General features: G+C 43.9%; 1 protein-coding gene across 1 annotated transcript in view; it reads right to left on the reverse strand.

The window, feature by feature from the left end:
- TRPC5 (transient receptor potential cation channel subfamily C member 5) overlaps positions 1-25,251 on the reverse strand; it is a 132,826-nt gene that overhangs the window by 6,544 nt on the left and 101,031 nt on the right. The gene's annotated exons all lie outside the window — the stretch shown is intronic.

The following is a 25,251-nucleotide window of genomic DNA, read 5'->3' on the forward strand; positions in this document are numbered from 1 at the left end:
TTGCGAGAATTACCAAAATGTGAGACAGAGACAAAAAGTGAGCAAATGCTGTTGGAAAAGTGGCGCCGATGGACTTGCTCGATGCAGGGTTGCCATAAACCTTACATTTGTAAAAAGCAGTATCTTCGAAGCACAATAAAACGAGGTATGCCTGTATTCTTGGATACAAGCTCTTTGTCAGGAATGTGACTTGCAAATGTTTTCTCCCAGTCTGCGTCTTTTCATAGTGCTTTCTTATTGGTGTTTTCATAGAGCAAACTGTATTAATTTCAATGAAATGAAATTTATCACTGTTGGACTGAGGATCTTAGTCCCTTGCTAGCTATTGGCTGAAGACCTTTCTCAGCTCCTTGCCATACGGGCTTCTCTTTAAGACAGCTCATAACATTGGGTGGGGCGCCTGGGTGGCTTAGTTGGTTAAGCGGTTGACTTCAGCTCAGGTCATGATCTCACAGTCTGTGAGTTCGAGCCCTGCACCAGGCTCTGGTGCAGCTTGTCAGCCCAGAGCCTGGAGCCTGCTTCAGATTCTGTGTCTCCCTCTCTCTCTGTTCCCCCCCTTCTCACATTCTGTCTCTCTCTGTCTCAAAAATAAATAAAAACATTTAAAAAATGTTAAAAAAAAAAAAAAGACAGCTCATAACATTGGGGCGCCTGGGTGGCTCAGTCGGTTAAGCATCCGACTTCGGCTCAGGTCATGATCTCACGGCTTGTGAGTTCGAGCCCCGCGTCAGGCTCTGTGCTGACACCTGGGAGCCTGGAGCCTCCTTTGGATTCTGTGTCTCCCTCTCTGCCCCTCCCCGCTCATGCGCGCGCGCATGCACTCTCTCTCTCTTTCTGTCTCTCTGTCTCAAGAATAAACATTAAAACAATTAAAAAAAAAAAGACAGCTCATAACATGGCAGCAGGCTTCACTCAGAGGGAGTCAATGAGAAAAGCCAAGATCTTCATGTTACCTAATCTCTGAAGTGACATCACTTTTGTCATATTCTGTTTGTTAGAATTGAGTCCCTACGTCTAGCCCATGCTCAAGGAGAACAGATTGTATAAGGGGTCAAATTCCAGGAAGTGGGGATCAGTGGAGGGCCATTGTAGAGGCTTCTTACCACAGTATTACTTCCCAGAAATGGAGAAACTGAATGGCGGTAATCTTGAGTAACAAATCCTTTTCTAAGGAATACAGTTTACAGATCTTTGCTTTATGTAAAATATAAGGGGAACCTAATCAAGTTGTCAGATGGTATTGTTAAAATATTATTTTTCAAGAAAATTGAATGACAATGGCATAATAAAACTGTCCATTCACATATACTTATTGATATGAAAAGGTTTCTTAGCACTTACTGTCATAAAAATATAAAAACATAGTTGAAGCTGAATTTTGTTCCTAAATATTATGTAATATTCTATGAATATAATAACTAGTTGGATGAAAAACCCTAACCACATACTGAAGAAATGCATTTCCAATAAAAATGTATGTTTATGTCTTAAAGTTATTTACCAAAATTTGTATTGTATTTGTGTTCCTTGAGCTGTTTTGGACTGCTAATCATTGAATCATAACTAAACTCAAAAGAAATGTTTTAGGGGTGCCTGGGTGGCTCAGTCAGTTAAACATCCAACTCTTGGTTTCAGCTCAGGTCATGATCTCACAGTTTGTGAGTTTGAGCCCCGCATTGGGCTCTGCGTTGATAACACGGAGCCCACTTGGGATTCTCCGTCTCCCTCTCTCTCTCTCTGCCCCTCTCCCCTCTCTCTGCCCCTCTCCCGCTTGCTATCTCTTTCAAAAAAAAAAAAACTTAAAAAAAAAAAAGAAATGTTTTAGCATTTATTACCTTCTGGCTGCAGGAAATAAAACATTAAAATTTAATTTATATTTTTGTTCTGAAGAAATATTGTCATGATCAATAGTCATAAAATACTTAAAACAAAAATTTTATGACATTAGGATAAAATCCTGTGGGGATGTGAATGGAAAGAAGAATTCAAAGAGAAAGGGAATGATGTAAACTTTCTGCCCTTAAAGATTATAGCCATTTAATTTTTAAATACATGCCTATGAGTAGCAAATCGCTGTGGCATTCAGATTCCATTGGATAAATTTAAATGAGTGACTAGATAGTTTTATTTTATTTTATTTTATTATTTTATTTTATTTTGTTTTATTTGAGCAGGCTTTATGCGCAGTGTGGAGCCCAACTCGGGGTCCAAACTCACAACCCTAAGATCAAGCCCCTGAGATCAAAACCTGATCTGAGATCAAGATTTGCACACCTAACCAACTGACTGAACCACCCAGTTCCCCCAGGATAATTTTATTTTAAATATCTATATTTATCATATTCCTGAAATTATATCATTTGCAATTGTTTAAAGTTATGATGACATTTCTAGATGTCAACCCCCAAAATATAAAAGGATACATAGATTTTTTCCCTTCAAACTCATTAGAAAGTATGCTGGGCAAACCCTTGAAGGCCCTTGATGAGAGCTTCAATATGTAAATTGCACACACACATGCACGCACGTGCGCGTGCGCGCACGCGTGCGCGCGCGCGCGCACACACACACACACACACACACACACACACAGACAATTATCGCTATAGTAACTATCATTGCCCTGGAATCCTGCATTGCGAGATGATGGTGCTGTAGGCAAGCTGGCATGCAGAGGAAGACGGGAGGTAAGGGCAGCATGAAATCGTGAGGGGTAGCCTGCCATTGTGGAAAGAGCAGAGGTTTTGGAGTTCGGCAGACCAGGGTTTAAAATACTGTTCTGCTATTAGTTGTGTGACTTCAGACCCGTCAATCCCAATCTCTGATGGTTTTCTCAAATGTTAAAGTCGAGGAAAATATCTACCAACCTGAATTGCTGTGGAATTTCAGAAATAAAGGTGTGCCTGGGTGGCTCAGTCGGTTGTGTCCGACTTTGGCTCAGGTCATGACCTCATGGTTTGTGAATTAGAGCCCCACAGTGGGCTCTGTGCTGACAGCTCAGAGCCTGGAGCCTACTTCAGATTCTGTGTCGCCTTCTCTCTCTCTGCCCCTCCCCCGCTCACACTCTGTCTCCTCTCAAAAATACATAAACAACAAAAAGAGAAATCAATGTAAAATGCCAAGGCCTGCTATGTAGTAAGACCTATATAATTGTTGGTTCTTTCCACTACATTTCTGAGCCAACAACACCAGAAACAAACCTTGAATTTTCATTTTACCCTTTGATGGCCCAAAATAGCCAGTCTCTCATTCATGGAATGTTTCCATAGTTCTGGAAATGAAGTAGCTATTCAATAAGTATTTCTTAAGATGAACTGAGTCACATTTTCAAACTTGCCTAGAGATCCTGCTATCTGGAAATGCTCTTTTTTTTTTTTTAAACCCCTGGGTGAGGTAAGCTTTTTGTTTGTGTTTTAAACACTAAGAAGTAATGTCCTTTTTAAAAGAAAATAGTTGTCTAAAATTCTAAGGGAAAAAAGGCATTCGATCTCAACAAAGTAATAGAGTCATATGGTGGGTGAACTTATACTCCATAGGCATCTTTTTGAGCTTCGGAGGCTTTCTGGTGTCCCTCATTGTCCCTACTCCATTTAGGACCCCAATTGCTGCCATTCCATTCCCCTAGTGCTCAGGTGGGCTTAGGTTGGGAATTACTTAGCACAGAAGTTACTGCAAATTATTGTCTCAATGGTCCTTTTCCATTCGCTTATCATGTATCAATTCATGGCCCACCTAACCTCCATTCTTTGATTCCTATGTTGAGCAACTAACTACTATATCCCAGGCACTCTGCTAGGCTCTGGGTATAGAGTGATGACTGTCCAGTAGTGGTGGTGGGAACAACACACAGAATGTAATTAGTGTACAGAATTAACACCCGGATCCTGAAGCTCTGGAAATAACAGACCACCTGGAAGGATTAAACAGTGTGAGTTGCAAAGTGATTAGTAAGTATGCATTCATACATTCATTCATTCATTCATTCATCAAATATATATAGATGCTAGGTGTTACGATTGCAGCAGTGAACAATATGGACAAAAAGATGATTTGGCATGTAGAAATCTGTTTTATTTTCAATCCTTGATCTAATGTGAATTGCAAGATTATAGATTGGTTCTTGTGGTTGTATTTGTCTAAACATCCCTAAATGCCTCAAAGGTTTTTACAAAAATTTTTTAACATTTACTTATTTTTGAGAGACAGAGACAGAACAGGAGCAGGGGAGGGGCAGAAAGAGAGGGAGACACAGAATCCAAAGCAGGCTCTGAGCTGTCAGCCCAGAGCCCGATGCGGGGCTCGAACCCACGAACTGCAAGATCATGACCTGAGCTGAAGTCGGATGCTTAACCGACTGAGCCCCCCGGGGGCCCCAATGCCTCAAAGATTTTTATACATCTGCATGGGGCTAGCCTTTCACCTTATGTGATGGACATATCACACATTGGCTTTTTCTTTGCCTATTTTCAGTGTTTGGTGGTGATGCGTTCTCCTACTCTGCCCTATCCTTTGCACTCAACTGTTACTATTAAACATTTTCCAAGATCCGCCCCTGGCGGGGTTCCTTGTGTAAGATATACCTACACAACCATAGGCAGCGGTCCTTCCTCTTTCATACTTTCCAAAATTTTCAGGACTTTTGTGCTACCACGATGTGCTTTCAATGTGCTCTTAATGACACATAGATTTACATATGTGTTCTAGATCATGTGTGTGCCCTGCATTGCCTTTGAGATTGTCAGGTCCTGTGGAGCAGACCAAGGCTTCTGTATATTTTATCTCCTTTCACTGTCCCAGTGTAAGGTACTGGGACTGAAGAGTATACCCTCAAATGTTGTTGACTAGCTCAGATTCTGAACACACAGCCACAGCTAGGTCAAACGAACATATCTGTTCAATTTTACGTTTCTCAACAAATCCAAGCTCAAGGTTCTTTTCCTTGCAATCAAGCTACAAGGCCAATTTCTTACCAGCTTTTGACAAATTCTTATGCACTCCCGTAGATCTCCTGCCAGCAACCATCTTGCCTTAGCAAATTGGAAAGCTTTATAACATAATGCAAAGGGAGAGTGGCAGGCATCGACACAGCAGAGCGGAGCTAATAATAACCTTTAAGGAGAAAAGCTACTCCCGGGAATCTTGGGCCCAATGGCAGGCTTGTCGGAGGGTTATTTTGGGTAAGGGGATATTTTGGCATTTTTCACATTAACTCGTAGCTGCTTACTTCATTTGGGCATAAGACCAGCTCTGATTCCCTATGATGGGAAAGCAACACAAATTGCTGTGGCATACACACCCCAAATCGAGGCGAGAGAATTCACTTTCCTGGCATTTCAAGGGAAGTCTACCTCACTTGGAGCACTTTCTCCTCCTGGTAAAATTCAGGGCATGCTTCTCAAATGTTGGTGTGCATATGGGGCATTTGTTAAAAATGCAGATTTCTGGACCTCACCCAATGTTATACATTGTATTGTGGTTTTGCCTCGGGGCTAAAAATGCAATTTTAAAAAAGATGTAAGCATTTAAAATATATCGTAGTTTTTGCAACTCCATTTTTGTTTTGATTCATTTAAAAAATAGGGGCGCCTGGGTGGCTCAGTCGGTTGAATGTCCGACTTCGGCTCAGGTCATGATCTCACGGTTCGTGGGCTCAAGCCCCGTGTTGAGCTCTGCGCTGATAGCACAGAGCTTGCTTGGGGTTCTCTGTCTCCCTCTCTCTCTCTGCACCTCTTCTCAAAAATAAATAAATGAACATTTAAAAAATATATACTGGAATCTTCAGAATGTGGAGGAAGTCCGGGTCTCTTGGAAGCCCTGAAGTAGAGATAGTCCCCTCAGTGAGTATCACCATTCCTTCCCATGCCCTCACCTCCAGCTTATTACACATGTGTAGTGGTCTAGAGGGGAGTCAGGTCCCCGTCACTAAAGACAGTGGTCCTCCTCTCTTCCGCAAGGTTGCTAGATGGTTAGAATATCCTGTTCGAATCATTCTGGGGCCTGCTGGGACTGACTTTGATATTGGTTTATCTACTCTAGAGCCCTTGTAGAAACCTCAGGTCAAGTGCACAAACTCAGCTGCAGAACACCAGGGCATAAAAAGAGAGCCCTTCGTCCAGTGCCAACTCACTGCCCATCCGTTGTCCCCAATATCCCTCGCACCCTAGCAGTGATGCCCCCTCAATAGCCCAATTAACCTTCTCGAACTGCAGGATGGGGTGTTGCAAGCAGGTCCTTCTCCCTCGTGAACATATGTAGTTGTCTAGTAGGGAATTGCCAAAATTGCCAAAATTGCCAACATGCCGATTCCTGGGCCCCACTTCAGACCTACAAAAAACCGATGCTGCGGGGATGGGAGACTCGAGAATCTACGTTGTTTAATAAGTTTCTGTGGATGATCTTGATGCGGGTGGTTGTCGACCACACTTTTGGAAACACTAATTCTTGGATTCAACCTGCTAGCTCAGATGTATTCAGCAGTCCAAAGTAGCAGACCAGCATCTCTGCCTCGTCCCTATCTGTCCTTATCTTCCCATGGCCACCCCTCCCTTCCATCCCTGTGTTGACAGGATGGTAGGAAGTAGGTATAGTTTGTACACCCCCAAAGAAAATGTCATTAGGTCACCCAGCATTATGCACAAAGCTGGCTTATCAGGCTACTATGGAGAGAATCACAGGGTGGGGGAAGGAGGGACAGAGGCAGAATTAATAACTGACAGTCTCCACCTTTCTTAATGTGTGCACAACACAGCCAAAGAGATAAATAGTGGCGGGGAAGATATTTGGTGGTCACTGAGGCTTGGTACGCTCTGGTTTTTCTTTTTTGGGGAGGCGGGGTGGGGGAAGCTGATAGTGTTTATTTAACACTGAAGAAATTGTTATTTATTTTTTACATTTTTTATTATCTTTATTTAAAAATTTTTAAGCTTATTTATTTATTTTGAGAGAGAGGGAGAGAGAAGAAGAATCCCAAGCAGGCCCCTCACTGTCAGCACAGAGCCCGACATGGAGCTCGAACTCACAAACCGTGAGATCATGACCTGAGCTGAAGTCAGATGCTTAACTGACTGAGCCACCCAGGCGCCCCTATTTAAACATTGCAAAACTTCTTATTTTTCTTTTGGTTTTATTGAGATATAATTGGCATGTAGCACTGTATAAGATCTTTTTTCTTTTCTTTTCTTTTGTTTTTGAGAGAGAGAGCGTGCACGGGGGTGGGTGGAAGAGCAGAGACACTTTCAAGCACGCTCCACAGCCCAGCACCCCACCAGTGGGGCTCAATCTCACTTCTGTGAGATCATGACCTGAGCCAAAATCAAGAGTCAGACACTCAATCGACTGAGCCACCCAGGCGCCCCTAGCACCCTACAAGATTAAGGTGTACAACAGAATGACTTGACTTACATATACTTATCACAATACATTTAATTAATATCCTTGTAAAGATACAAAAAAAGAAAAAAAATGCTTTTTTCCTTGTGATAAGAACCTGTAGGGTCTACTGTCTTAGCAATTTTCAGTATAAACCATCCAGTAGTGTTAACTATAGTCCTCGTGTTGTTACGTTACATCCCCAGTACTTATTATCTTAGAACTGGAAGTTTGTGCCTTTTGACCACCTTCCAATTTCCTTTCCCGTGACCACAAATCTGATCTCTTTTTCTATGAGTCCTTTTTTTTAGTTTAATTTTTAAGGTTCCATATAGAAATGAGATCATATGATATTTGTCTTTCTCTTCCTGACTTATTTCACTTTGAGTAATGCTTTCAAGGTCCATGCATGTTGCCTATCTAATGAGAAGGCAGCAGGCTGCCTGTACTGAGGACGATAATAGATGGAGAGGGGCGCCTGGGTGGCTCAGTCAGTTAAGCTTCTGACTCTTGATTTTGGCTCAGGTCATGCTCTCATGGTTCATGACTTCGAGCCCCATGTCGGGCTCTGTGCTGACATCTCAGAGCCTGGAACCTGCTTCTGATTCTGTGTCTCCCTCTCTCTCTGTCCCTCCCCCATTCATGCTCTATCTCTCTCTGTCTCCCAAAAGTAAATAAACTTTAAAAAAACACTTAAAAAATAAAAATGAATAAATAAATAAAAGTGGCAGAAAAACAGACAATCGCAAACTGACCTGGTGCATTAGGTCCCTGAGACTCCAGAAGGGTCTACTTTCCATCTTCTAAAAGGGTCCTTCCTGCAAGGTCCTCACAAACATTGCTGGGTTTTATTTAGAGACCATTTAGTATATGGAACACAAGTGCAGTCATAAAAACAATGCAGGTCACAAACAACGAAGTGTCGTCATGGTTCTCTCTCTGATTCCAAGGATCACGGCAGGAAAAGTGGCCAACAAATTGGAGGAGAAATCCCTCCTCTGTGGTCCACCTCTGACCCACTCTGCTGCCTTCAAAGAAACCGTCTACTTTCTGAGGTTCAGAATGACATTTGGGCGGTTTTAAGCCATTTAAGTTCTTGCAGAAACCAACCAGTGGGATTGCAGTCCTTTACTACCTTTTCTGTTGTCATCTTGCCAGTTTCGATTATTTTCCTCTTCTCTCTTTTTGTTTGTTTGTTTATCTATTTATTTATTTTCAGGAGAGTGCAAGCAGGGGGAAGGGCAGCGAGAAAGGGACGGAGGATCTGAAGCAGGCTCTGTGCTGACAGGATGCCAGCACAGAGCCCGGCTCGGGGCTCGAACTCATGAACTGCGAGATCTTGACCGGAGCCAAAGTTGGAAGCTCAACCGACTGAGCCACCCAAACGCCCTGATTATTTTCGTTCTTGTCCTCCTTGTCCTACCACAAGGTGGGGTGGGGGTGTGGGGAAAAGAAACGAAAGGGGGGCTCAGGGTGACTGGGTGCTGGAAATTTAAAAATGTGGTTCTTTCCCAGTAGACACCTACCACTATCCGTTGTTAGGTGAGGAAGTGGGGCCTCAGTGGAGTAGCACACAGCATAGGAAAGTTCTGATTGAGGGACAGCAACATACAAGCCTCTGGGCATGTATATCACATGGATATGTATGTCACATATGTATGTCATATGTGTAGCATACGTATATCATAGTTGAGACTTGGAAATAAGCCATGTTACTCTCTCTAGGCCTCCAGTTTATCACTGCAAAAAAATTATTCTTGTGGTATCTCAGGTCGTCCTCAAACAAAATCAGCTCGAACTGGCCTCTCAGGTCCTACTGAACTCAAGTGATGGGAGAATTGTCCTCCCTACAGCCTAACAAGGGCTCCTGGCCGTCATGGGAGGGGGACTCCCTTCGTGCTTTCTGGAGCTCCTGTCTTCTCTACATAAGTGCTTTCTGGCTAGTGTCAAACACAATGGGCCAGAAAATAAAATGCCCAGTGTTTCACCTTTAGTTCGCCCCTGGGAAAGGGACTTCCGACAGACAGAACTTCACATTTGTCTAGGGCTTAATGCTTTTCCAAGCACTTTCCCATTTTCTCACTGGACCCTCACCACCCCCCCACACACCCCCCCTGCCATTGGCAGTATGCTGCTTGTCATTTTGTACGTGGCCAGTGAGGTCTGCAGAGAGAAATGCAGAGAGGGCCAGTGAGGTCTGCAGAGAGAAACTTCCAGAGGGTCACACATCTAGTTGGTGGTAAAGCAGATCTAGAGTCTCAGTCTTCTGCCCCTTGCTTCCACCCACACGTGCCACTTACTTGGTTCGCTTACTCTCTGTGGGGATAACGCTTAGACAAGGATTCAGTGGGATGATGTCTGGAAACATCTTTTTTTTTTTTTTTACTATTTTAAAAATATTTATTTATTTACTGGAAGAGAGCGTGAGCAGGGGAGAAGCAGAGGTACAGAGAGAGAGAGAGAGAGAGAGAACCCCAGGCAGGCTTTTATTGCAGAGCCTGACGCGGGGCTCGATTCCATGAACCGTGAGATCATGACCTGAGCCGAAACCAAGAGTTGGACGCTTAGCCAACTGAGCCGCCCAGGCGCCCCTGGAACCACCTTTAGAATCCTGCTGTGCCCCATCACCATCAGAAGCTCCGGGTAGCCTGACCCTACTGTGTCCTCATTTCCTGCTTCTCAGTCTCCTGTTGGCTCTTCTGGGCCGTGGATGTGGGCTCACCAATACCCAGTGAGCAAACATTCCTTGGGCCCTCTCTCACACCCCCAAATTAAGTTGCAGCTCAAGGCTTCACTTCTCCAAGAGTCTCCGTAGAATGACTGAAGATGTAACCACCGGGGTAAACGGAAAGGGGTTTGGGAATTTTTTTTTTTTCTGTTTGTGTTTTTTTTTTTTTTTTTCCTAGTCAGGGAATAGAGCTGGCTTATTCTCACCTGTCAGTTCTCAGCTCAATTATTACCTCTTCAAAGAGATGTGCCCTAGGGGCGCCTGGGTGGCTCAGTCGGTTGAGCATCTGGCTTCGGCTCAAGGTCATGATCTCAGTTTGTGAGTTCGAGTCCCTCATCCAGCTCTGTGCTGACAGCGTGGAGCCTGGAGCCTGCTTCGGCTTCTGTCTCTCTCTGCCGCCCTGCCCCTCCCTGCTTGTGCTCTCTCTTTCTCTCTCAAAAATAAAATTAAAACATTAAAAAAAATTTAAAAAGAGACGTGCCCTCAACAACCAATGTAGAGTGAGCTTCTCTGGTCCTCCACCTCACAGCACCCTGCTGTGTCCTCTCACACCGATCCTCACAAACCACTTTCATGGGCTTGTCCCTATTTATTTCTTCTTAGGCTCCCACCATCAGTAATATATATTTTTCAAGTATATCATCTTTTTTGTTAAATTTTCCTTCATTTATTTTTGAGAGAGAGAGAGAGAGCGGGAGAGAGAAAGTCGGGGAGAGGCAGAGAGAGAGAGAGAGAGAGAGAGACAGAATCCGAAGCAGGCTCCAGGCTCTTAGCTGTCAGGGCAGAGCCCAATGCAGGGCTCGAACTCATGAACTGCGAGATTGCGACCTGAGCCGAAGTTGGATGGCGGAAGAGAGAAGGGTGTCTTCTTGCGTCGTGGGCATGGGAAAATCTACTTGTCTGTCCCCATCTGCCTCCCTTGTCAGGAGTCTACTTTTAACTTTCCAGGCCATGTTTCTATTTTCTGGATTGCTTCTTAACATCACTCGAGGAGTCACTGGGCTTGGGTTCACCCTGACCGAATTGCTTGCATAGGGCGGCCTCTCGAGTCCTCGTAGAAGGAATGAATTAATGCACGAGCAAACTTGCCACGTATCCTCGGTCAAATCTTGACCTTTGGAAGCCTGTTTCCTCACCTGTAACATGTGAATAATATTACCGACGCTCACAGAATCCTTGTGAGGATCAAATAAGACAATATATGCAAATGTGCTTTGGGAATTATAAAGCACTGTGTGACTATAATTATGAAATCCATCATGTAGGCAGATTTCTTTTCAGTTAGATAATGCTCCTACCCATTGCCATAGAAATTTATTCATCTCCAAACGCCAAGCACTTGCAATGGATATAAATCCACATTATGCATTTTTAAAAGCATGGTTGACACACTATAGATCAGAGACTTCCTCAAGCTTCTCCCTATCAATCAGTGAAAAAGTATGTATTGAGTACCTACTATGTGTCCCACATGTGACTAAGCACCAGGGGAATATAAAGAAAACCTAGAGCAGAGCCCCTGTCTTCACAGAGCCTCAGTCCACAAAGGTAGGAAAGAGATATATATTGATACAATTAGAAGAGTGGGCAAAAGACGTCCTGCAGCCTTAATCTGACTTGCCACTTGATTTTGAACAGCCTGAGATCTAAGAATGGTTGTTACATTTCTAAGTGATTGAAAAAAAAACCCATCAAAAGTAGAATAATATTTTTTACACAAAAATTACATGAATTTCAAATTTCAGCGCCCATAAATAAAGTTTTATTGGCACACAGTCATGCCCATTTGTTTATGTATTTCTATGGCTTCTTTTGTGTTAAAGTTTTTTTTTTTTAATTTTAGGGAGAGCACAGGAACCAGAGAGAGGGGCAGAAGGAGAGAGACAATCGGAAGCAGGCTCTATACTCTGCACAGGGCCCAACGCAGGGCTGTGGGCTCGATCCCATTGACCCTGGGATCATGATCTGAGCCAAAATCCAGAGTCAGACACTTAACCGACTGAGCCGCCAAGGAACCCCTTCTTTTGTGTTATAATAGTAGAATGGGATAGTTGTGACAAAGATCTTAGATCTTAGGTTTCTACAAAACCTAAAATATTCACTATTTGCCCCTTTATAGAAAAAAAATTGGCCAACCTCTGTACTAGAGGACAAGAAACTTAGCTTTCGTCAGCTTTATCAGTTGCACGTCTTCACACTTTGAAATATTTTGTCATATGCGTTAGGAATTCCTGAATTTGCTCATTTTGTCAGTAGATATGAAGTGAGAGCCTACTATGTGTCAGACACCGTATCCTGGTTAAGGACAGAGGGACTCTAGCAGAAAGTATTTTGCATTAGTTAGTTTTCCTGTATGAGGGAGACGCAGAATCCAAAGCAGGCTCTAGGCTCTGAGCTGTCAGCACAGAGCCCTATGTGGGGCTTGAACTCATGGACTCCGAGATCATGACTGGAGCTGAAGTCAGACACTCAACTGACTAAGCCACCCAGGTGCCCCTTAAGAGCAGCTTTGAGGGGCGCCTGAATGGCTCAGTTAAGCGTCAGACTCTTTCTTTTAATTTTTAAAGTTTACTTATTTTGACACATGAAGAGAGAGCACACGAATGAAGGAGGGGCAGAGAGAGAGGGAGAGAGAGAAAGTCCCGAGCAGGCTCTGCACTGTCAGATGCGGGACTTGATCCCACAAACTGAAAACATGACCTGAGCCAAAACCAAGAATTGCATGCCTAACTAACTGAGCCACCCAGGTGCCCCCCAAGTGTCAGACTCTTGATTTGAGATTGAGCCCCTGTCAGGCTCTGTGCTGAACCTGCTTGAGATTCTCTCTCTCCTTCTACCTCTGTGCACCCCCCTCAAAAAAAAAAAAAAAGGAGCAGCTTTGAGATGAATATATTTGTCATAAACCTTTTGTGATTAGCTCACAAATTTATAGGCGCAGGTACTTGTATATAAGTCCAAACACCCAGGGAGCATTGGGAAAGAGAACAGAGGAAAAAGCAAAATCCTGTGACAGAAGAAAGGAGGTTAGGAAGGAAATACAATTACCCTTTCTCTTCTTTTTTACTCTATTTTTCTCTTTCGAACAAACACAGATTTGCTTTGACAGCTGATGTAATGTCATTTTGCTGTCGGGCCTCAAGTCAAAGGCAGAGTAATGCGGTGGGTCGTTACCTCTGATGCTCCTTCTGGGAATTTTGACTTCTGTGTTGTATCCAAAGGACACGTCCTCGCCTATGCCGTCTCACATGGAGCCAGGCTACAACACAGGGCTCTGGTGACCACAGGAAGAGCAAGGCCTTATTAATCTTAATAACTCAGAGCTCACATTTCGTTTCTGGACCTCAAGCTGCTCAGAAATTAAAGAACATTTGTATCATTTAGCTTTCCAGTCAACGGATTCCTGGTGTCCAGAACACTAATAATGGGAATAGGCAGAATCCAAGAAGAATCCCACTCCCCAGTGAGGAACTTTGGGCCAAGGGCATTTGACTTGTCCATAAAGATTATCTGTAGCCTGTGCAGAGAACATTCAGAGACCAGTCCATAGGAAGGCCAGGTCTTCCACAAGGAACAATTCCTCCTGAGTCTCAGCTCAGAAATCTTTTGAAATGCAAACACAGTCATTTATATGGACACAGATCGTCCACTGATAGCTATTATTTCACAGAGCAACTGAAGGCACCTTTGGCTTGGGGACTGTTGCCCAGAGCCGATCGTTTGCCAAGCTGTGATGATGGTGACATTTTCCTTCTGTGCCTCCAATCTCCCTCTCTCTCTCTCTTTTGTTTTTGTTGGTGTCCCTTCCCCAGTCTTCATCAGTTACATGTCCCTCATGGTCTCTCTTACTTGCTTGGCCCCATATGAAAACCTGATCTCAGTAAGGGATTGGACTCATTTACACCAAGTCACAAGTGATGTGCTAACAGCTTAAAACATATTTGCATGATAACTGGGGACAGGTCTTAAGGTGACGCACGGGTTTCTGGGTGCCCCTGGGAGGATGTCTGTGAATCCTCTGAGATTTTATGCTAAAATTTACCATGTCTGCTCACATGAACATTTTTCTTGTCCATGTTTGACAGATTATCAAAGCAACCCATGACCCCAAAAAAGGTTAAGGGCAGTCTCAAGGTAAACACATGAATTTCAAATAGTGAAACTTGAAACCGTGGGTCAATGACTGTAGACCCCGTAAGAACAGGGACTGTATCTGTCTTCACCTGTCACCCTGTTGTATCCCCGGTGACAAGAATGTAGTGTAGTCTGTTGTAGTGTCTCAATAAATATTTGTTAAATTTACTTATTTATCCATCTAAGAGATATTTACTGTTGGGGCGCCTGAGTGGCTCAGTTGGTTAAGCGTCCGACTTTAGCTCAGGTCATGATTTCGCAGTTCGTGAGTTGGAGCCCCCCTTTGGGCTCTGTGCTGACAGCTCAGAGCCTGGAGTCTGCTTTGGATTCTGTGTCTCCCTCTCTCTCTGCCCCTCCCCGCTCAGGCTCACTCTTTCTCTCTCTCAAAAGAAGTAAACATTACATTTTTTTAAAAAGAGGTATTTATTGCTAGGTGAATGGGTGAAAGAGTAGAGGACACCAGCCAGCAGGTGGATAGAGGTATTCTTTGGGCGTGAAGCCCTTCTTGTCACTTGCATCCTTGGTCTTGTTTCCATTTGAGTCACCCGAGATGAAGTATCCATGACAGTTACTGATGTTCCTGATGAACACCCAGGACAGGAGAATCTGGGATGCAGACATCTGCCCTGTTTGGTGGCCTTTTCCCACAGGGGAGTGAAACCCACTTCCCTTCACTGACTTCTTCCTATTCCCCCTGGCATCTTTGTGGGTGAGGGAAATCATCGCCAGGTAGCAGCACGCATCAAAGGCTGCCGGGGGCTGTTGGAAGCAGAGCTGCAGCTCAGCGGGGACCTGCCAAAGCATACCCTCAGCATTTGAGGTGAAGAGCTCTCGTCCTCAGCAGGTGCGGGCTCTCGACAGCTTGCGGACCAAACCATGAGCGGGCCTTGAAGCAGAATGACCGAGGAATGCGTTTCGGGTTAGACCACGGAGGGTAGGGGGCGCCAGCCCAGGCTAGATGCAGAGGATATGAAACATCATCCTCTGGTGCCCCCTGCAGCGCTGGTGGAGTCAAGGCTCCTCTCTCCTCCCGTGAAGCTGGAGGGTGGATAGTCGGCTTGCTTGTGTGGATACCCTTTTCAAGGGAGGCTCTCCGCATGCAAAAGCTGACTGGGAAGGAAGACCCCTGAAAAGTCCCAAGGCTGGATGTGTAAGTTGAATGAGGAATTCTTGTGCAAATGAGCTGGGTAGAGCCGAACTTTTTTACCCTCTGTGGGTGTGATACCTCAGGTGGGCTGTGTGCTTGTTCAGTGAGGAGGTTGGGAGTATTAAAAGGCAGAGCTAAGAAGAAACTGGAAGTTTGAAGTGCTCACGGGCACACTAAAGCAGAAGAAGAAGGAAAAGAGAGCTACTGGGCGTGTGTGTGTGTGTGGTGTGTGTGTGTGTGTGTGTGTGTGTTGGGGGTGGGGGCAAGGAATCTCCGCTCAGGGAAATGGAGGGCACTTAGTCTCTAGAACTAAGGGAAAGACTCCTTACAGTCTGGTTAAAACTCAAAAGACGGAGTCAGTGAACCGAGTGGGAGGATAAAGCTGAGGGAGGGGCGCCTGGGTGGCGCAGTCGGTTAAGCGTCCGACTTCAGCCAGGTCACGATCTCGCGGTCCGTGAGTTCGAGCCCCGCGTCAGGCTCTGGGCTGATGGCTCGGAGCCTGGAGCCTGTTTCCGATTCTGTGTCTCCCTCTCTCTCTCTGCCCCTCCCCCGTTCATGCTCTGTCTCTCTCTGTCCCAAAAATAAATAAAAAACGTTGAAAAAAAAATTAAAAAAAAAAAAAAAAGCTGAGGGAGACGGAGGTTGGGGGTGGGGGGGGTGGGGGGGGTGGGGGCCATGTGTCCGGGTCTGGGAGATTGGAACGCAGGTAGGAAAGAAGTAGGTACAGTACTGTGATTGTTTGAGGTTAGACACACCTGCCAGTGCCCTTACTGAGAGTGTGCCCTGGGGTAAGTCACTTTGATCTCTGTGCCTCAGTTTCCTCACCTATAAAATGGAATTAATAATAGTCGCTGCTTCATATGGTTGTTGTAAAAATTTAACGAGGAAATATGTATGAAAAGTGCTTCGTGTGGTGTCTTGCACATAGTAAGTGCTCACTAAATGGGAGTTAATATTTTTTATTTTTTATATTAAATATAAATATAATTTATAATATAATATAATAAATATATTTAATAATATATATTTATATATAATTTTATTATATATATAAATTTATATATTTATATATAAATATAAATTTATATATATTATATATAAATATAAATTTATATACATTTATATATAATATATAAATTTATATATATTTATATATATAATATATAAATTTATATATATTTATATATATAATATATAAATTTATATATAAATTTATATATATAATATATATAATATATATATAATTTTATTTTATTTTTTATATTAAATATAATTTATTGTCAGATTAGTTTCCCTACAACACCCAGTGCTCATCCCAACAGGTGCCCATCACCCACTTTCCCCTCTCCCCCACCCCCCCTCAACCCTCAGTTTGTTCTCAGTATTTAAGAGTCTCTTATGGTTTGCCTTCCTCCCTCGCTGTAACTTTTCTTTCCACTTCCCCTCCCCCATGGTCTTCCATTAAGTTTCTCAGGATCCACATATGAGTGAAAACATGGTGTCTGTCTTTCTCTGACTGACTTATTTCACTCAGCATACTACCCTCCAGTTCCATCCACGTTGCTACAAATGGCCAGATTTCATTCCTTCTCATTGCCAAGTAGTATTCCATATGTAGTTAATATTTTTTTTAATGTTTGTTTATTTTTGACAGAGAGAGAGAGTGCAAGCAAGGGACGGGCAGAGAGAAAGGGGGACAGAGGATACAAAGCAGGCTCTGCACTGACAGCAGAGAGCCCGATTCGGGGCTCGAACTCACAAACCACAAGATCATGACCTGAGCCAAAGTCGGACGCTTAACTGACCCAGGCACCCAAGTGTCCTGGTAGTTATTATTGATGGTAGTTATAATGATAATAGATTGGAAACAGTTGAGCGCCTGTAAGATTTAATAAAGGCTGTTTATATGCTAGATAGTCATTGCATTCTTATTACCGACTTCTCTAAGCCTTAGGGGACTGAGAAAGAGCTCAGCTCGGGCCCAGAGATAGAGGGAAAGGGCTTGTCAAAGGTAAGGTCCACATAAGGCAAGGCAGTTAGCCCAGGGTGCTGTGCCAAGCCAGGTAGACAGCAGTATGAAGGCTCAGAATGGGGATGTGAGAAGCCACAAGAGCAGACCTCATCTTTTAAAATTATTTTTCTAAAGGCAGACTCTGAACTTTTTCATCTAGCTCCTAGAGGTATGATTCCTCTATATGTTTCTTTTCATTGCTGGGGCATATTCCCTATTGGCACAGAGAGAACATCATTTTCACTTGAAGATATTTTCATAGGAAATCAAAGAATAGGAGGCAGAAAAGAACAAGGCCAGCTCCTACACCCTTATTGCCTTCAATAAACTCCAGGCTGATCCTTGCTGGTGTACAAACCATTTCCCCACCAGAAATGAGATCTGAAAGCTATCCCCACTTTTCTGTCTTTCCAAATTTGACCTTCAAATCTCAGCCCCATTTGTCCTTCCTGAATCAACCTCAGAACCACCGAATCAGATAGGTACTGATAGATTGGGGTACAGCCAGAGAAACAGAAATCCTGCTAGGTCTTTCAGACATAGAAAATTTAACACAGGGATTAGTATGCCGATGATGGACGAGATGAGAAGCCAGACAGGGGACAGTGAGGCAACTCAGAGATTAGCAGCCACAGGAAGCCCCTCTTATCCCTAGACTTACAGGGACAACTGGGAGAGGTGGTGAGTGGTGTTACCAGAGTTCGAGGACTGGGGCTATCTGGTGGGAGCTAGAGCCAAGGTGGGGATGCCTTGCAGAAGCTGGGGCCAACGAGGGAGGGGATGCCTGGTGGTGGTGGAAGGTGAGCCCCATAGGAAATACAGCTGCTGCTGCTACAGGTACCCCCAAAGTGAAATATCCTCACTAGTCCCTTCTTCTTACCTTTGGGTTGGCCAAACCTACCCAGAAGCCAAAGGGCAATGGACCATGGAGAATGTAGTACCCTTGATACAGAGCAGAGCAGGAAATGGACAGAGAATGGATCTGAGAGTCAGAAGCAGATAAAAAGCCTAATCATCATCCTTATTTTGCAGAAGAGGTCCTCTGAGGCAGAAACAGTTCAGATTGCCCCAAACCACAGTAAATCGCAGTCCAGGTTTCAAATCCAGTCATCCGACTACTCCTGTGCCCATGCTCTCTGTAATCACTGCTATTTAAAAAAAATTTTTTTTTAACGTTTATTCATTTTTGAGAGATGGAGACAGAGCACGAGCCGGGGAGGGGAAGAGAGGGGGAGACACAGAATCCGAAGCAGGCTCCAGGCTCCGGGCTGCCAGCGCAGAGCCCGATGCGGGGCTTGAACCCACCAACCGCGAGATCATGACCTGAGCCAAAGTTGGATGTTTAACCGACTGAGCCACCCAGGCGCTCTTGTCATCATTGCTATTATATACTCATAGTAATAATGCTATTGTTATTTTACTCATGTCAGACTTCTCCCTCTGAACTAGACTTTAAGTTCCCCAAAGGCATCAACTATGTCTTTACCTTGATATCATTTATAGCACCAAGCCCAGAAAATGTAGATTGTTCATTGATATGGAATTATTAGCAGGTTTTCCTGGGTTCCACATTACCCAAAGTGGGGGCACTATTAAAATGTCCTCTGTGGTTCTAAATATTTGCTTTCTTGTTAGTGAGATGCAGAAATCCCAGATCAGATTCCAGAGAATGGTCTGGCAACAGGGAAAAACACAAGCTGCAATGAGAAAAATCAATATCTAGATTGCCTGAGGGTCTCCCAAAGGAAAGAGACAGTTATTAAAATTTGAAATGGCTCCGCTCCGACGTCAGGAAATTTCTACAGGTTGAATTGAGCAGCTCCTTCACCAGGAAAGAGGCTGTCCTATCCCTTAGACTTACTACAGTTTCTGTAGTTTGGACTGTTCTACGGGACTGAAAGCTGCCAGGGTTTATGGTTTGTTCTGTTTTCTTATGAAGCAGTCTTGAGAGCTAAGGGAGGGATACAGGTATGTTAGACGAAGTGTGTGTGATTCCTATCCCAATGAAATCTTTAGCCACTGGAAGTGGTAGGACAAGGAGACTGGTGGTTCGGAGTTGTGCTTCCTGGCCTTGAGGTCGATGGGATAGGGTAGCAGTTCTGTGCATGAGTGTTGGGGTCAGACTCCCTCAGTTCAAATCCAGGCTCTCACCGCTCTTTAGCATGTGATGGTATCAGTATCCTGGGGATGGTATAGTATTATAATACAGTGCATTATCCTCATTTTTCTCCTACCCTCCCTGGTTGTTCTTTCTCAGTCTCCTTGGGCAATCTGTCCTCTCTTTCCAACCTCTACACATTGGAGTGCCTCACTTTTGGACCTCTTCTCTTTTGTATCCACACTCACCTCACCGAGTCCCATGGCTTTAAATACTGTGCACATGCTAGTGACTCCCACATCTCTCTCTCTCCAGCCTGGACCTCTCTGCTAGACCCGTAGACCACTGCCCGCCAGACATCTCCACTCAAATGTCCAACAGGCATTTCCAAGTCCACATATCTAAAACCGAATTCTGGATCTCTGCCTTGCTCTTATGCCTGCTCCTTTACTACTCTTCCCCATCTCAGTAAGGGAAAATGCCACCCTTCCAGGTACTCAAGCCCCAAATCTTGGTGTCATGCTGGACTCCTCCCTTTTGCTCATACCCCACCTCTGATCCATCAGAATTGGGTCTAGCTTTGAAATATACCTAGAATCTGACCGCTGCTCCTCATATCCATCATGACCACCCTATTCAAAACCACCGTCAGCTTTTCTTATGGTTAATGCAATGATCTCACAATTAGTCCCTCTGTCTTTGCTGCTGCCCCACTTCTGTCTTTTCTTAATCAGCATATTCTTTTTTTAAAAAAATTATTTAAGATAATTTTGAATGAGAGAGAGAGAGAGAGAGAGAGAGAGAGCAGAGGAGGGGCAGAGTAGAAGCCAAAGTCTTTACAAAGGTCTTTCGGGCGCTATGCGACCTGTTGTTTATCCTCATTACCTCTCTGACATCATCTCCTACTTCTCTCTGATGTGTGTCCTCCATTCCAGTCACAGAGGCCTTCCCAAGGCTGCAATCCGAGTGTCAGTGTGGCTGAGTCTAGAGACTCTGGAGAAGAATCTGCTTCCACGTTCGTTTATGTTGTCGGAATTCATTTCCTTGTGGTTGCAGGACTGAGGTCCCCACCTCCTTGCAGGCAGTCAGCCGGGGGCTACACTCATTTCCTCGAGGCCACCTGCATTTCTTACCACGTGTCCTTCCATTGTCAAGCCAGCCATGGCACATGAAATCCTCCCTATGCTTCGAATCTCTGACATCTTCTTTTGCTACCAGCTGGTGAAAACTCTGCTTTTGAAGGACTTACATGATTAGATTAGGCCCATCTGGATAATCTCCCTGATTAGTAACCTTAATTACATCCATAAAAATTTCCCTTGCCACGTGGTGCAACATAATCACACATGTGCTATCTCATCATATTCGCTGTCTTGACGATTAGGGCGGGAAATCTTAGGGGAGCATCTTAGGATTGAGCCTGCCATGAGGATATTCATACTGTTTAAGAAACTGACCAATCAGAATGTATGCCAGCACTAGCACTGGAACAGAGGCATGGAAAATACTTGATGTTTCAGGCGTCACCTTTTACTTGCTGGATTGTGAGGTGAGCTGGGGGGGCATCCCAGAGGCAACAGCTGGAGTGGCAGCTTTTACCAACTGGTATGGGAATATTTCAATGTTTTAACAACTGGGTGCTGTATCAGTGCATAGGAGTCGGTTACCTGCCTGGTTAGTGGGTTACAAATCACGGCGTAGTGTGCAAACTGTCGTCGTCTTCTCTGTGCTTTGAAAGTCTGAGGTTGGTCCCGGGTGACTGCGGGTGGGCGGGAAGACCACCTGCCCCCCCCCCCACACTTGGCACTTCCGGGTGTGCAGTGGGCCCCCTCCAGCCTTGCTGACTGTCTTTGCAGCGCTGGCATTGTTTCTGATGAATGTTTCCATGGGCAAAGCTGTCTTTGGCAGTGGGAGAGTTCATCCATTATCTGCGCCTCCAGATGCTGCCTCCCCAAGGGAGACAATCGATTCTATGTATTTGGGCTCTCCCCAAGCCTTGGAGCAGATGTGGCTCAGTGAGGCAAGTCCTATTTACTTACTCTCAGCTTTGGAGTGAACACTCCTCAGTAGCCAGTGAAACCGAGGGTGCTTATTAACTTCCCGAATGAGGCCATACCACAACAGATCATTAGCAGCCTCATGTTTTGTGAGGACCAGTCTCTGGCAAAAGAGATGCCCCTTATGGGTGAGTTGGAGGTAGAAATGGGGCTTAGGGTGGATGAATTTTGTGGGACTGCCCTGTCCCTCCCACCTAATATTTTCATAAGGGTGAATTTCATTTAAATGGTATCAAGGGCAGCTTCGCATGGTGGAACTTGGAACGTACACGCACAAGGAACGGCAGTGACCAGGTGGGTGTGTTGAAAGAAGTGTCACAGAGAGAAATAAGCAACGTGAGGGAGATAAAAGGATAAAGCGAGGAGAGTAAATCACTGTGCATCATAAACAACCATAATGTGAAATATGGCCAGCCTCACATAATGATGATGCTGGCTGGGACCACAGAGCACAGACCTGGAGTGATCCTGGCTTCCCCGTATCTTGAAGCTGACTATTACTACAGTGTAGCCTCCTCTGGCATAGAAATATGAATTTCTAAAGAGCCATATATCTACTCCACCAGCAGCTCTGCATCCTACACAGAGCATCGAGAAAGAGCTCGACCCTTCAAGGGATTGCTGTTAGCTGACATCCCTGAGCCCTGTCCTAGAATGTACACTAAACATATTCCCAGTAAGGCATGTCAACAACTGAGTCTCTTCTTAGACCGAGTCAGCCTGTTGAAACTTTTGTAGTAGGAGAGACTTGTCTTCAGTGGCTTCCCTTCCTGTAACATTTCCTCCTGGTCTTTACCATTCAACCAGATCCAGATAGTTTTGGGAATCAGGTTACCCAACGTCAGGATCCCACTAGATCCAAATGATAAAGACACATTACCAGAGGATCCTGAAGTAGCAAGTAGGATTCAGAATGGTTGGCCTGACTCCATATGTGTGAGATGGTATAGACTCCATGCAGGTCACCTTCCAGCAAACCCTCACCCCTCTGCCCCCAGCCCTCTCCCAAGCTAAGATATTTTCTTCAGGTACAACAGTAGGTGGCATTAAAACGCAACTTGCTACCAGCAGGTGGTGACAAGAAAGCCAGAGTTGATTATTTCCACCCTTCCTAGCAAAATGTCACTGAGCTCAGTGGGAGATACCAAAGCCCTGCATTAAGTGACGAGAAAATGTCTTCGTTTCCCACTGCCATTAGGAGCAATCAGCTACAAGATAACCAGGGAGAAAATTACAAATGCCTCAGCATGAATATTGCCATCGTTGGCAGGGGTAAGGGGATGCTACGCATAGGAGCAGAAAGATACCCCCCTGAGATTTTATGCCTGTCCCCCTTATATAGACAGATTTGGAGTGAGTATAGATCGTTCCAGAGTTCTTGATCTGGCTGGGTTTGAATCATGGAGAGAGAAAAGTGTAAAATTGAAGTATATTTCATGTCAAAAGTAGCAGATGGGCAGAATTTCAGAGCTAAGGGACCTTGCAAGCTTAGCCTGTTCATCTAGACATGCAGGCTCACGGAATGTCAGAGCTGGCAGGAATATTAAAGACCACTGGATCAGACATACGGATGGCCAACAGGTGCATGAAAGGTCCTCCGCATCACTAATCATCAGGCAAATGTAAGTCAAAACCACAAGCAACCATCACATCACACCTGTTAGAATGGCTATTATTAAAAAGATAATAAGGTAACAAGTGTGGTGCAAATGTGCAGAAAAGGGAACCCTGGTGCATTGTGGTGCAGCCACAACGGGAAACAGCACGGGAGGGCTCTCGAAATAGTTAAAAATAGAAGTACCATATGCTCCAGCAATCCGACTTCTGGGTATATATCCAAAGAAGATGCAACCACTCTCTCAAAGAGAGATCTGTACTCCCGTGTTCACTGTGACATTGTTCACAATAGGCAAGACATGGAAACAACCTGTCTGTGCATTGACAGACAAATGGATAAAGAAAATATGGTGTATACATAATTATGAATATTATATATGTAAAATAATATTATTATTCAGCCATGAGAAAGAAGGAATGGATGAAACTGGAGGGAGTTATGCTAAGACAGTAAGTCAGACAGAAAAAGACCAATATTGTCTGATCTCAGTTATATGTGGAATCTAGAAGAAGTCAAACTCATAGAGACAGTAGAATTGTGGTTGCCAGGGGTTGAGGGTTGGGGGAAATGAGGAATGTTTTTCAAAGGGTACAAATTTATAAGTAGAAGTTGCATAAGTTCTGGGGATGTAATGCACAGCATGGTGGCTATAGTTAACAATATTATATACTTGAAAGTTGCTTGCTATCTTAAATGTTCTCACCAAAAGAAAAAGATAATTTCTGTGAGGTGATGGATGTGTTAACTAACCTTATGATGATAAACATTTTGCAATATGTATGTGTATCAAATCATCACGTTGTACACCTTAAACTTACACAATACTATATGCCAATTATATCTTAATAAAGGCCATCCACTTCAACCCTTTCACTTTTTGGATGAAGAAACTGACGCCCCAAAAGGGAAATAAGTTACACAAGGTCATACTTATAAACAACAGGACTAGGATTAGAGTCCCTGGTCTTCTAACTTTTAAAATATGTTTCCACCATACGCCCCCACCTAAGCACTTAAGATCTAAGCCATCCTTGTGGATACATGTATGTGCTGGTTTTTTAAACCACCCAGTGAAAGAAGTTCTTTCCAGTGAAAGAAATTCTAAAAACCCACCGAGGAGGTTGTGTCTCACTGTTATTTATGGTTAGGAAATTTTTCCAAATAGATAACTCAAAAACCTCCTGCTGCAACATAAACTCATTCCTCTTTGGTCTATCCCTAATCAAAATGGATCAGGATGGTCACTATTACCAGTAATATTTATGGAATATGGACAATATGTGTGTGTATATATGTGTGTAAAATGTGTGTATATACGTACATATATTTATATGTATACTTATATTTATATAACCGATAACTTAAGCTTCTTTTCTGTAGGCTAAAAGATTCCTCAGTAGCAGACCAAATCTGAGAAATAGCATGTATGAAGGAAGATAAGAGTCGGGCCTTTCCATTTGTCTTCTGTGCTACAGCAAAAACTTTCAGCAACAGATAGACCCATGGGCTTGATCTAACATCTTAATATGACCTAAATATCCAAATCCACTGATACCCAACTACACCTCAGATAGCCAGAACTCCTCTGATAATACCATATTTCTAAATATGATAGGCAGATTATAAGAACATAAGCTAAGTTTAGATATTTTCTATGACATCAAAAATCAGGTCAGGGCCTGGACTGATCCCATATCCTATACCTTCACCATTTCTAGATTAGAGTAATATTGCTGATCCAAATGGTAACATGATGGTCAAAAAGGATTCAGTGATTGACTGTACCTAGGCCATGTCTCACGATGGAGAGCAATTACTCATATATCCTTGATCGAAAATTAGTCACTCTCTGAGAATGTTGCCTTTGGCAATGAAATGTTCAGTTTTGTGAAGGACATGCTTGCAGTGAAGAGGGAGATGGGACCCTCCTGCCTAGAGAACCAATTAGCTCAATCAACCCTAAAAATTCGTGGGGCGACAAATGATAGCCAAAGTGTGCTCATAGCTCCCAAGCTCTCCTTTGTAAGGCAAGAAAATCGATTCAGAATTTTAAACACATTTTTTAACAGGCTACCAGAAAGTCTTATTAACTA

Source organism: Prionailurus viverrinus, chromosome X (assembly GCF_022837055.1).
Source record: "Prionailurus viverrinus isolate Anna chromosome X, UM_Priviv_1.0, whole genome shotgun sequence".
Classification (NCBI taxonomy): Eukaryota; Metazoa; Chordata; class Mammalia; order Carnivora; family Felidae; genus Prionailurus; species Prionailurus viverrinus.